At 43.1% G+C, this 11881-nt stretch overlaps 1 long non-coding RNA gene across 1 annotated transcript; it reads left to right on the forward strand.

Moving 5' to 3' along the window:
• The first annotated feature begins 1008 nt into the window (after positions 1–1008).
• LOC144972109 (uncharacterized) lies at positions 1009–5362 on the forward strand. Its single transcript, XR_013645272.1, has 3 exons — positions 1009–1101; positions 3966–4084; positions 5258–5362. It is a non-coding gene; the product is annotated as an uncharacterized LOC144972109 (long non-coding RNA).
• Positions 5363–11881: the final 6519 nt, after the last annotated feature.

The following is an 11881-nucleotide window of genomic DNA, read 5'->3' on the forward strand; positions in this document are numbered from 1 at the left end:
GCCTAAACACACACGCACACCCCCCCCCCCCCCCCCCACACACACAGACACATACATGGACTCACACACATATACACACATGTAGACAAACCATTATCATCTATTAGATGATAATTAATGAGGCAGACACATACACACACACACACACACACTCACACATAGACAAAAACATAGACACATACGTCGATACACATATAGAGACAGAGATAAATACACACACATAAACACAATAAAGACCCATAGACTCATAGAAGGAACGAAATTGACGTCGCTCAGCTCTTTGTTATTGTTTTTAGCTGGTCATTTTTATGAGTAGTTCTCACTAGGTTACACATAGTTTTATGTGTTGGTACGTTGTATCCGGATGGCGAATATTGTGAGTTTATTAACGCATATCATCAATATAAATTAAGTCTGGGACATCTCAATTCCCTTACATCACCGTCTTGAGGTGATGGGTTACCACTTTACTCTTCCGCGACCTTCAAGCTGAGACGATATTGAGTCGATTTCGCTTCATTCATCAAGTGTCGCGCGCGCGCGCGCGCGCGTGTGTGTGTGTGTGTGTCAGTGTGCCTTGGCTGTTTCTCTCGCCCTTTTAATATCAGTGTTATTTGTTTTTTTATGACACAGTTTCACTGAAGCCGCTTGTACATTCACCGACGCAAACGGCAGTCGGGCAGACGTAAACGACCGAGTGAATGGAGGCGCGAGTCAGGTCACGAGGGCAAGGACCGCCAATCCGCTGTCACAGCGGGGCAATGACCCACATTCGAGAGGCTATCGTTCGCTGACGATGGCGCGTGGCTGCATCACCCCGTCTTTAGGTTAGTAATGTCGGTGAAGAACCCGTGACCCCCAATTACCTTGAATGTCGCCTGATGACCTAATAAAAAACCCCCACAAAAAACAAACAAAAACAAAAAAAAACCAAAAAAAAAAAACAGAAAAGGCCTCATGTGATCGCTTTTTTTTAGTCCTGATTCCACAGACTGTCGCTACCGAAATGTCTAGATCTAATAATAAGAGAGCGTTGTCTGTCTGTCGATGTGTGCGATTGACCCAGCGCTTTTCGTGTATCCACAAAATGCGGACAATCAAGTTAGTAGAGTACTACTATTTACATAACTTCTATCACACTACACACAACACTCACCAACACCACACCACTATACATACCACTACTACTACTACACTCACTCTACACTACTACTACTACACACCACCATACAACTCACTACTACTACTACTACTACTACTACTACATACTACTACTACTACTACTACTACACCATACTACTACTACTCACTACGACTCACTACTACTAATACTACTACTACTACATACTACTACACTATACTACTACCTACTACTACACTATACACCACACACCACTACTACTACTACTACTACTACTACTACTACTACTACTACTAACTACTACTACTACTTACTATACTACTACCACTACTACTACTACTACTACTACTACTACTACTACTACTACTACTACTACTACTACTACTAACTATACCACCACACACTACTACTACTACTACTACTTACTACTACTACTACAACTCAACTACTACTACTACTACTACACCACCACCACTCACTACTACTACTACTACTACTACTACTACTACTACTACTACTACTACTACTACTACCCACCAATACTCACTACTACTACCTATTTACTACTATACTACTACTACTCTACTACACCTACTACTACTACTAACTACTACTACTACTACTACATACTACTACTACTACTACCACACCACCACTTACTCTACTACTACTACTACTACTACTATATACATACTACTTACTACACTACTACTACTATACTCTACTACATACTACTACTACCACACAACCATACTACTACTACTACACTACTACTACTACTACTAACTATCTACTACTACTACTACTACTACACTACTACTACTACTACTATACTACTACTACTACTACTACTTACTACTACAACTACTACTACTACTACTACTACTACTACTACTACTACCACCCACCACCCATATACTACTACTACTACTACTACTACTACTACTACTACTACTACTACTACTACTACTACTACTACTACTACTACTACCACACTCTAACTACTACTACTACTACTACTACTATACTACATACTACTACTACTACTACCACCATCTACTACTACTACTACTACTACTACTACTACACTACTACTACTACTACACTACACACTACCACTACTACTACTACTACTACTACTACTACTACTACTACTACTACTACTACTATACTATTTCTACCAACACTCACTACTACTACTACTACTACTACTACTACACTACACACATCTAACTACTACTACTACTACTACTACTACTACTACTACTACTACTGCTACTACTACCACAGCCACTCCTACTACTACTACTACTACTACTACTACTACTACTACTACTACTACTACTACTACTACCACAACCACTACCACTTCTACCATTACCACAATCACCATTATAACTACTTGAGTGTTGCGCATTCTATGAATTCAAGAGAAAAAACCTGCCCGATTATTTATTAAGTCCAGTTATTATAATTTAGGCTCAATGCTGAGTCGTCATTTCGGACGACCCGTTCATTCTTTCCATTTACTAGGCGAGAAAAAAAACGGTCATTTAAATGATCCAAAGCTTGTGAAAAAGATTCAAACCTAAGACTTCTTTGAACTCCGTGGTTTGACAGTTTGTTTTTTGTTGGCTCGTCAGTAGTTATTTCATGTTAATTGATATATAAAGCACAATTTTTTCACAACGAAAACGGAATAAAATGATTTTCGTCAATATAATAATAATGTATGATATAGATAGTATGCAGATGACGTCACTCAGGCCTTTGTTATTGTTTTTGCCATCCGCGTTTGTGAGTTGTTCTCACTAAATGATAAACATGATGATAAAGTTCAACTGGTTTACCATGGTTTGGTTGTTTTGTTGGTCCGTGTATACTTCAGGATAGCCAATTTTTGAAAACATAAATTTCGCAACGATATATATATTTGAATAGTATGCGCTTGGCTAAGAAGTTCATAACATTGCCATCCGGAAGTATAGCGGACCAACACACAAAACTGTGTGTAACCACGAACTTTTATAGTGTGGTTGATACAGTTTAGTGAGAATCACTCACAAACGCGGATGGCAAAATACAATAACAAAGGCTTGAGTGACGTCATCTTTGTTCTATCTATACTTTCCTCTGGGAAAGAAAACCCCGCATACCTATTTGAAATTTTGGCCAGACAATTAGTCCTTCGAATATCGATCAAAATAGAGCAGGAGTTTATAACTAGTTCTATAACGTGAAACCGACAATAGCAATTCATTGCTACCTACTGGATAGGACACTAGTCTATCGTAAAATACATTCCCCCAAATCAAAGTCTGGAAGACTTTTATTGCCACCACCACGAATAGGGCTACAGAGATGCAATGAGGCAGGTAGACAACTCCACTCATGGATGGACTGTCACGATCTACACCTAGTGTACGATCCTACAGCCAAGGGTACCTTCAAAGGAATCCGCCATAAGAAAAAGTATTCTCATGATCTCACCCTCGTGAGACCATCAAGTTAAACGAAGCTTCCGGCGGGTTTGCGACTGTGCACGAGTGCGTTATGAGTTTGCCCCCTGGGTGGATCATCATAGTGGTCTAAGCACCATTAGAAGCAGCTGCCAAATCAAAAACAGCAACCCAATCAGTTTCGTTAAAAATAATTAACAAAGAATAAATAAATAAATAAAACTTGAGCACTAATATAGGGAAACATCCAGTAAACGTGCCCAAAAGGCTTTACAAGTGGTCCCTAGCTAACATCAACACAAAACATGTATGACGCTACTTGACACCTTGTTAGGCGAGCGATATTACAATTATATTCCCGACAGAGACAACGCTATTGACGGCCAGGTACTCATCTTACACTTGAGTAAGGTGAGTAAAGAGTCATTTCGCCAAGGACTCAACAATGCACCGGGACTCGAAACCAGGACCTTCCGATCCAAAGGTGAGTGTCATTACTCCAAATAAATAAATAGATAAATAAATAAGTAAAAAAAATAAATAAATAACTGAATAAATAAATTTTAAAAAATGGAATAAATAAATAAATAAATAAATAAATGAATGAATGAATAAATAATTGAATAAATAAATAAATTAATTAATAATTAAATAAATAATTGAATAACTAAATAAATAAATAAATAAAAGTAAAACTATATCCATATCAAAATGAATTAATATTATCAGAGCATTTATAAAGCGCAGTTCTGCGAATTAAACAGTCTAACTACTCAATATTCATCCATTCCAAAAACACGCACCAATGGAACCAAACTTTCATTTCATACAGTACAAATCGCTTTTATTTTCGGCGTACGTTTTTGTACTTACACTTTAATACACTGCAGTCCCTTTTAAAAAAGATTAAGACACGAATCGAGTGATTAGGTGTCTTTAAAGTGCCTTACCCAAAGACATCTGGCAAGCGGCTATGTGGTCTAATGGTATGACACTCGCCTTCGGATCGAAAAGTCCTCTGAGTTCGAGTACCGAGCTGCGCATAGTTGAGTCCTTGGAAAAAGCTCTTTACTCACATTCTGTCAACGTACGCAGGTGTGAAATGATTACTTGGCCGTTAACAGCGCTGTCTCTGTCCGATTAAAAAAAATGAATATAGCCTATCAGGCGGCATGTGTCGTGCTACATGTTTGGTGTTGCTGCTGGCTAGGGACTCCTTGTAAAGCGCATTGAGCACGTTAAAATTTTTAAAAAGTTGAGCTTTTATCCACTAAATGTGCTCAAAGCGCTTTACAAAGGGTGCATGGTCAACAGCAACATTTAACACGTAGGACGGGACATAACGCCTATTAGGCGATATTACAATTTTTCGGACAAAGACAACGCTGTTAACGGCCAGGTACTCATTTTACACCTGAGTACGGTGAGAGAATGTGAGTAAAGAGCCTTTTCCAAGGACTCAACTATGCGCCGAGCGCGAGGCTCCAACCCAGGACCCAGAATAGTGGATATTAAGGAAAGAGCCTTTCCATCTTCACTCTCTCGTTGGTATTTTCACGATCCCAGGTTTTAGGCAGCCCCCATCGCGCGCTCTTCTTTATCGTTAACAATGTAAAATTAAATGTAAGTTTCAATTTAATATAACTTTCTAAAACAGATAAAATGGACGTTTCGAGTTTCCCCTTTATCAACAAAACAGGATGAATGAAAGACTACAGACGAATGAGACAGTGTGGTAGTGGCGTTGTTAAGATTAACTATGTGAAACCTTGGAGGTTTATCGTCTGATTGATAGAAATAGGTGAGAAGTAATTACAAAAAGCTGGCTAAATACAATACCAAAGAGCTGAGTGACGTCATTTTCATTCTTTCTATAGATAGTATGCAGATGACGTCACTCAGGTCTTTGTTATTGTTTTTGCCATCCGCGTTTGTGAGTTGTTCTCACTAAACTGTATTAACCAGACTATAAAAGTTAATGGTTACACAGAGTTTGTGTGTTGGTCCGTTATACTTCCGGATGGCAATGTTGTGAACTCCTTGGCCAAGCTCATTCTTTCTATAGGCCGTGTGTTCGGACACTGGTGAAAAGATGAGTCCTTGTAAAAGTATTCCAAACAAACAAAGCTGACATTGTTTTGATATACTCAGGAATAAATTAGGAGGTCAAATGTAACAGTGTTGTCTATGTCGGAAAAGAATTAGTCACATCTCTCTCTCTCTCTATATATATCTATCTTTCTATCTCTCTCAATTACCTATATAATAGAATATGAAAGAGAGAGAAAGGGAGAGACATAGATTGTGACCGAGATTGAGAAAGAAAGAAAGAGAGAGAGAGAGAGAGAGAGAGAGAGAGAGAGAGAGAGAGAGAGAGAGAGAGAGAGAGAGAGAAAGAGTGAGAACGCGAGAGTGAAAGAGAGAGAGAGAGAGAGAGAGAGAGAGAGAGAGAGATGAGAAACGCGTACACACACACAAACACAAAACACACACACACACACACACTCACAGAGAGAGAGAGAGAGAGAGGAGAGAGAGAGAGAGAGAGAGAGAGAGAGTTAAAGAGTGAGAACGCGAGAGTGAAAGAGAGAGGGAGAGAGAGAGAGAGAGAGAGAGAGAGAGAGAGAGAGAGAGAGAGAGAAACGCGTACACACACACAAACACAAACACACACACCACTCAGAGAGAGAGAGAGAGAGAGAGAGAGAGAGAGAGAGAGAGAGTTGAGCGTTGCGTGCAGGCAGGTTAAGTAAAGTACACCATGAGTGCACATCGGTTGTGAGGACACACCGAGACGGCAGCAGCTTCTTATGGTTCACACTATTATGTTATGACGATCGACCCAATCAGCAAAGTCCGGTCCGCATTCGTGCACCGTCGCGAACCCGCCCGGTAGCATCGTCACAACACACCTTTCGACTAGATGCTCTGCCGTTTCGGGTTCTTGCCCACAGCGTGGACATAAAGGACAGGAAGTTAGACCCCACTGATGTAACGCACCGGCCGTTAGGCAGCTCCTCGACCGAAGCCGATTCGCAGCTACCCAGTGTCTCCTCTTACTGGTATCAAAGCCTGGCAACTTCTCACCAAGCTTAGAGGAGTGTAGGTCCCCGCCCCCACGAGGGATTGAATTCGTCCAAACCGACTTCCATCTCGTATGTGCAGCTCTGTCCGTAGTCAGGGATTCTGCGTACAAGGGTTGCCGGGACTTATTTCGGCTCGAAACGGGGCACCGTTCATTATGCGCATGAGAGGGGTATCCCCATTCCCTCTCTCTTTGATCTTACTCAGCCAGTTTCCCGTAATGGTCTCTCTCCGGACATCGGGGGCTGGATCGCTGCCATCACCGGGCCCCATTCTCTAGGGGTTGTTGCTAGCGTTCCCGACACTATGTGCATCGACTTGCGAAGTTTTACATCCACCTTCTCAACGTTTCTGCTTCTACCCCACACTGGAGCGCAATACTCCGCGGTGGAATAGCATAGTGCCAGGGCGGATGTTCTCAGGAGCGCTTGGCTAGCGCCCCAAGTCGATCCCGCCAGCTTCCTCAGAAGACTATTCCGCTTCTCTATCTTCCGGGCAACCCCTTCGAGATGAACCCGATAGGTAAGGCTGCGATCCAGCGTCACCCCTAGGTATTTTGGACGCGGCTCATATGGGAGTGGCTGGTCCCCGACTAGGACATTCAGTTTACGGGTGTGCCAACCACTGCATAAGTGAAATGCAGTGGCCACGGTTTTTGAAGTGTTCATCTTCAGGTACCACTTCTCAAAGTAGGATTTGAGTCTGGTGACGTCCTCGCTGAGTACGCTCTCGAGACGGGTCCACACTTTACTCTGAGTAACGAGTGCCCAGTCGTCTGCGTATCCCAGCCTCAGGGAGGAAGTGTTCGGCATATCGCTAATGTAAACGTTAAACAACATTGGCGCAAGTACCGACCCCTGAGGGACCCCATTCTTCAATTTCCTAACTTTGCTCGTGGCGTCTCCCAGCGCGACGTGGAATTGCCTTTCCCCTAAGATCGAAGAGAACAACTTCAAGGTCTTTTTGCACCTTATGATTTTTGCAAGTTTGAGCATTAACCCATCGCACCAGACCGTATCGTATGCCGCTGATAGGTCTATAAACACAGCACCTGTTTGCTGTTTTCTCTCGAACCCGTGCTCAATATGCTCTGTAAGGGCAATGACCTGCTCCGTGGTGCACCTCCCTTCCCTGAAGCCTGCCTGCTCAGGTGGCAGGGCAGCGTCTAGGACCGGCCCCCATCGGTTTAATAGAACACGCTCCAACAGTTTGTAAAGACAGCTCAGCAGCGATATGGGTCTGTAACTGTCTGCCTCCTTCGCCGGCTTCCCTGGCTTCAGGATGGCAACTATCTTCGCATGCTTCCACACTTGTGGAAGCTTTCCGTTTGCAAGGATGTCAGACATTGCCTCTGCTAGCCAGGCCCGTGCCCTGGGGCCCAGATGCGTCACCATATCGGGATATACACCATCTATCCCAGCTGCTTTGCCGTTCTTCACTTCGCTAATGGCTGCACCCACTTCTCGGGGACTGAACGGGGCCGTCCAGTCCGACTCTCCGCAGGTAGCGAGTCCAAAATCGTACGGTACGCCTTGCGGACACCGCGCTCAAAAGCCTGATTAGGGACCCGCTTGCTACGGTTCTTAATATTCTTGGCAATTGTGTCTGCCTCGCATTCCGGTGCAGCCTTCGCGAAATTCCGATCTGGGTCCAATTTCTTTATCAAACGCCAAGCGTGGCGGCTGGAGTGTGTAAAGTCGAGACTTTCCACGGTCTCCTGCCACCGTTGCTTCCTTCCCTCTGCCAGAGACTGGAGTAGTCTATCGGCTGTGTCCTGGGACTGGGTCTGCTGGTACTCTCGGTACAGCTCTTCCGACTCTGCTGTCCAGCAAGGGGTGTAGAATTTCCGTTTGCCCCGTGGAATAGAGCGTTGAGCGCTCTTAACCAGTAGCCTACTAAATCTGGTTATATTCTTGGACTTGGGAGGAATGGCAGGGCAGGCCTGCTCGATATAGGAACTGAATTCCTCCCAGTCAGCCTTCCTGAAATTCCATCTGCAAAGTGGGAGAGACTGCACCCTCGGTATTGTCACCCCAGCTGTGACAAGAACCGGCCTGTGCTGGCTATGCGGAAAGTCCCCGAGGACTGTCCGCTTCACCTGCAACGGTTCACCGTTCGCGCCTTTCGTTACGAGGGTGAGGTCTGGAGTATACTCCTTCTTATGGCGGGTACCCCGGAAGGTACCCTTGGCTGTAGGATCGTACACTAGGTGTAGATCATTACAGTCCATCCATGAGCGGAGTTGTCTTCCTGCCTCGTTGCAGTCTCGGTAGCCCCATTCGTGATGGTGGCTATTAAAGTCTCCCAGACAGATGGAAGGATGGCTGACCACCGGTACCGGTGGTGTAGTCCAAGTCGCTCTAGTGGTTTGTAAATATTATGCAAACACAGTCCACCTACTTCCACGGAAATTCGGTTCACCCCATTGCTGTTCGTTACGCTCTCAATGACCCTTACCTTCGATGGCTCTTTAGCGTAAACGCTAACCCCTCCTTTGAGCCTCGAAGTGTCCTCGCGTTGGACCACCGTATAGCCTGGGATCTGGAATCGGGAAGATTGCGCGCCTGAATAAAGGTGGGTCTCCTGTAAAAGGAGGATATCAACGCAATGAACGGCCAGTAGCTTTGATAAAAGCTCATTTTTTGCCATACTCTGGCTCTCGACGTTCAGGGACAATATACGCGTCAGTTCGCCATCCCCGCCGTCGCATTTTCCAATCGGCAGGCCGCGGATCGATTGATGCATGGGACGTTTGCTTTTTTCTCGGACGTGCCGACGACCCGGGCGACACGAACGCGGTATTATTTGGCTAGGCGGCAGACCGCTTCGCCATGACGGGACTGTTTGGGACTCGACATAAGGACAATAGTGTGGCGCCCGGGATAGGGCTGCTATTCGGGCACCGGGTTTGGATCAAATTTAGTCACACACCGGGGCGAGCAGCTCATGTGGCTCGTTGGCTCGATACCCGGGATGGTCTCGTGACGGTCGACCGGGATTTACACCTTTGCCCTCCCGTGTGCCTCAAGCCCCCTCACCAACTGCAAGGTAAAGATCCACGAGGGGCACCGAGACGGCAAGTCTGTCTAGGAAAGAATTTTCCATCAAACCAGGGCAGGAAGATTTGTTCTTTAAAAATGAGGTCAGGGTCGGTCAGGTTGACATTTTTAAAATTGATGTTATGCATTTAAGTAAAATATTCACAACATCCGCCGGCCAAATATAACATACCAACACACAAAACTATGTGTGTAACCTAAAACGTTTATATTTATAGTCTGATTCACAGAATTTCGTGAGAAACTTCTCACAAAAAATGGCTGGCTTAAAACAATAACAAACAGCTGAGTGACGTCATTTTCGTTTATTATAATATTAATCCTATGTGTTTAGGTAAAATACTCACAACATCCGCCAACCGGATATCACGCACCAATGCACAAAACTATGTAAACCTTAAATATTTATAGTGTTATTGATACAATTTAGTTTTAAATTCCTCATAAATCGGCTAGCTAAAATCAATCGGCTGAGTAACGTCAATTTCGTTCCTTCTGTTAACGGTTATGCATAATTTTGTGTGTTGATACGTTTTATGTGGCTTGGGGATGTAGTGAGTATTTTAAATTTAAAAAAAGGTTTTAAAAATACAATTCCCTTCATTCATCCCATTTAGGACGAGACATGACGCCTGTTATAGGCGATGTTACAATTGTTTCGGCCAGGTACTTATTATACACCTGAGTATGATGAGAGAATGTGAGTAAAGAGCCAAGGACTCAACTATGCGCTGAGCGAGGCTCGAACCCAAGACCATCCGAACTGAAAGCGAGTGTCATATCACAAGACGACATAGCCTCATGTCGCCCAACAGGGTAGTATTCTTGGACTCGTAGGTCTGGACTTTCGAACGTTCCCAATGTCACTCCGAGACCTTGGGTTTGTTTTGGGAGGGGGGGGGGGGGGGGGGGGGGGGGGGGGGGGGGGGATTCTGATCCCGTCCGATTGCTTGATTTGTTTTACAAAGGAAAACAGGGAGACCTCATAGGATTTTAGCTGTTATGCTCTGGTAAAATCGGGTTTTCTGATATTATGTGTATTTAGCTGGGATATTCGCCAATTGTGACACACGAGCCGTGCGAATATCAAGTGAATCGATTATAAACAAGGTATTGAATAGGTCGATGGATGAATGCATAAATAGAACAGATGAATGAATGAATGAATGAATGAATGAATGAATGAATGAATGAATGAATGAATGGAAGAATGAATGAAAGAATGAATGAATGAATGAATGAATTAATTAATGGAGAAAGATTGAATGAATGAATGAATGAATGGAAGAATGAATGAATGTCTTTTAAAAATTCCTTTGAACTCATGTTTGTCCATTGTCTGCTTGCACCATTTAATTTCTGGAACAAAAATTCCAGTGTTGAAAAGATTGACTAGATAGATTCACATTAGTGTGAGACGGGTATAATGGTGCAAATAATATGGATTGATGGATGAATGGACAAACGTACGAATGAATGAATAGATAATTGGGTAAAGGAATGAAGGAATTAATGAATGAATAGATGGATGGATGAATTGATAGAATGAACAATTGAATAAATAAATGAAACATGGATGAATATTACAGGGCATTAAAAGTATAGACTCATAAATATTTTAAGTGAAATAAATAATGCTAGCGCCCATATAGGAAGATGTGAAATAGCGTGTGGTAAAGGGGGAATACACGTCCATAAGTATATACACACACAAACACACACACACACACACTCACACACACATGGCTGTTCTTGTCGTAAGGTGTGAAAAATACTTGTCGAATTTTTAGTTCATGACACCCACCCCCCTATTATGTAATAATCATCTCATTTCATATGTTCATTAGAGTAAATGTTGCTGATCGAAGCTCGAAGAAATAAATGATAACGTGATGTGGTGTTTCAATCATCCTGTTTTGTTGAGAAAGGGAAAACCCGAAACGTTCATTTCATCTGTTTTTGTAATTAAATTGAAGCTTACATTCAACTTCACGTTATTATTTATATGTTCATTAGAGGGAACTGCAAGTTGGTTTGTTTTTTATTTACGTCCACCATCGTTTCCACTCCCCCCCCCCCCCCCCCCTTCTTTATTTCCCCCCCCCCCTATTTTGTCTATGTTATTTGTTTTGCAATGC

Source organism: Berghia stephanieae, chromosome 4 (genome assembly GCF_034508935.2).
Source record: "Berghia stephanieae isolate SIO BIC M18660-M18661 chromosome 4, UCSD_Bste_1.3, whole genome shotgun sequence".
Classification (NCBI taxonomy): Eukaryota; Metazoa; Mollusca; class Gastropoda; order Nudibranchia; family Aeolidiidae; genus Berghia; species Berghia stephanieae.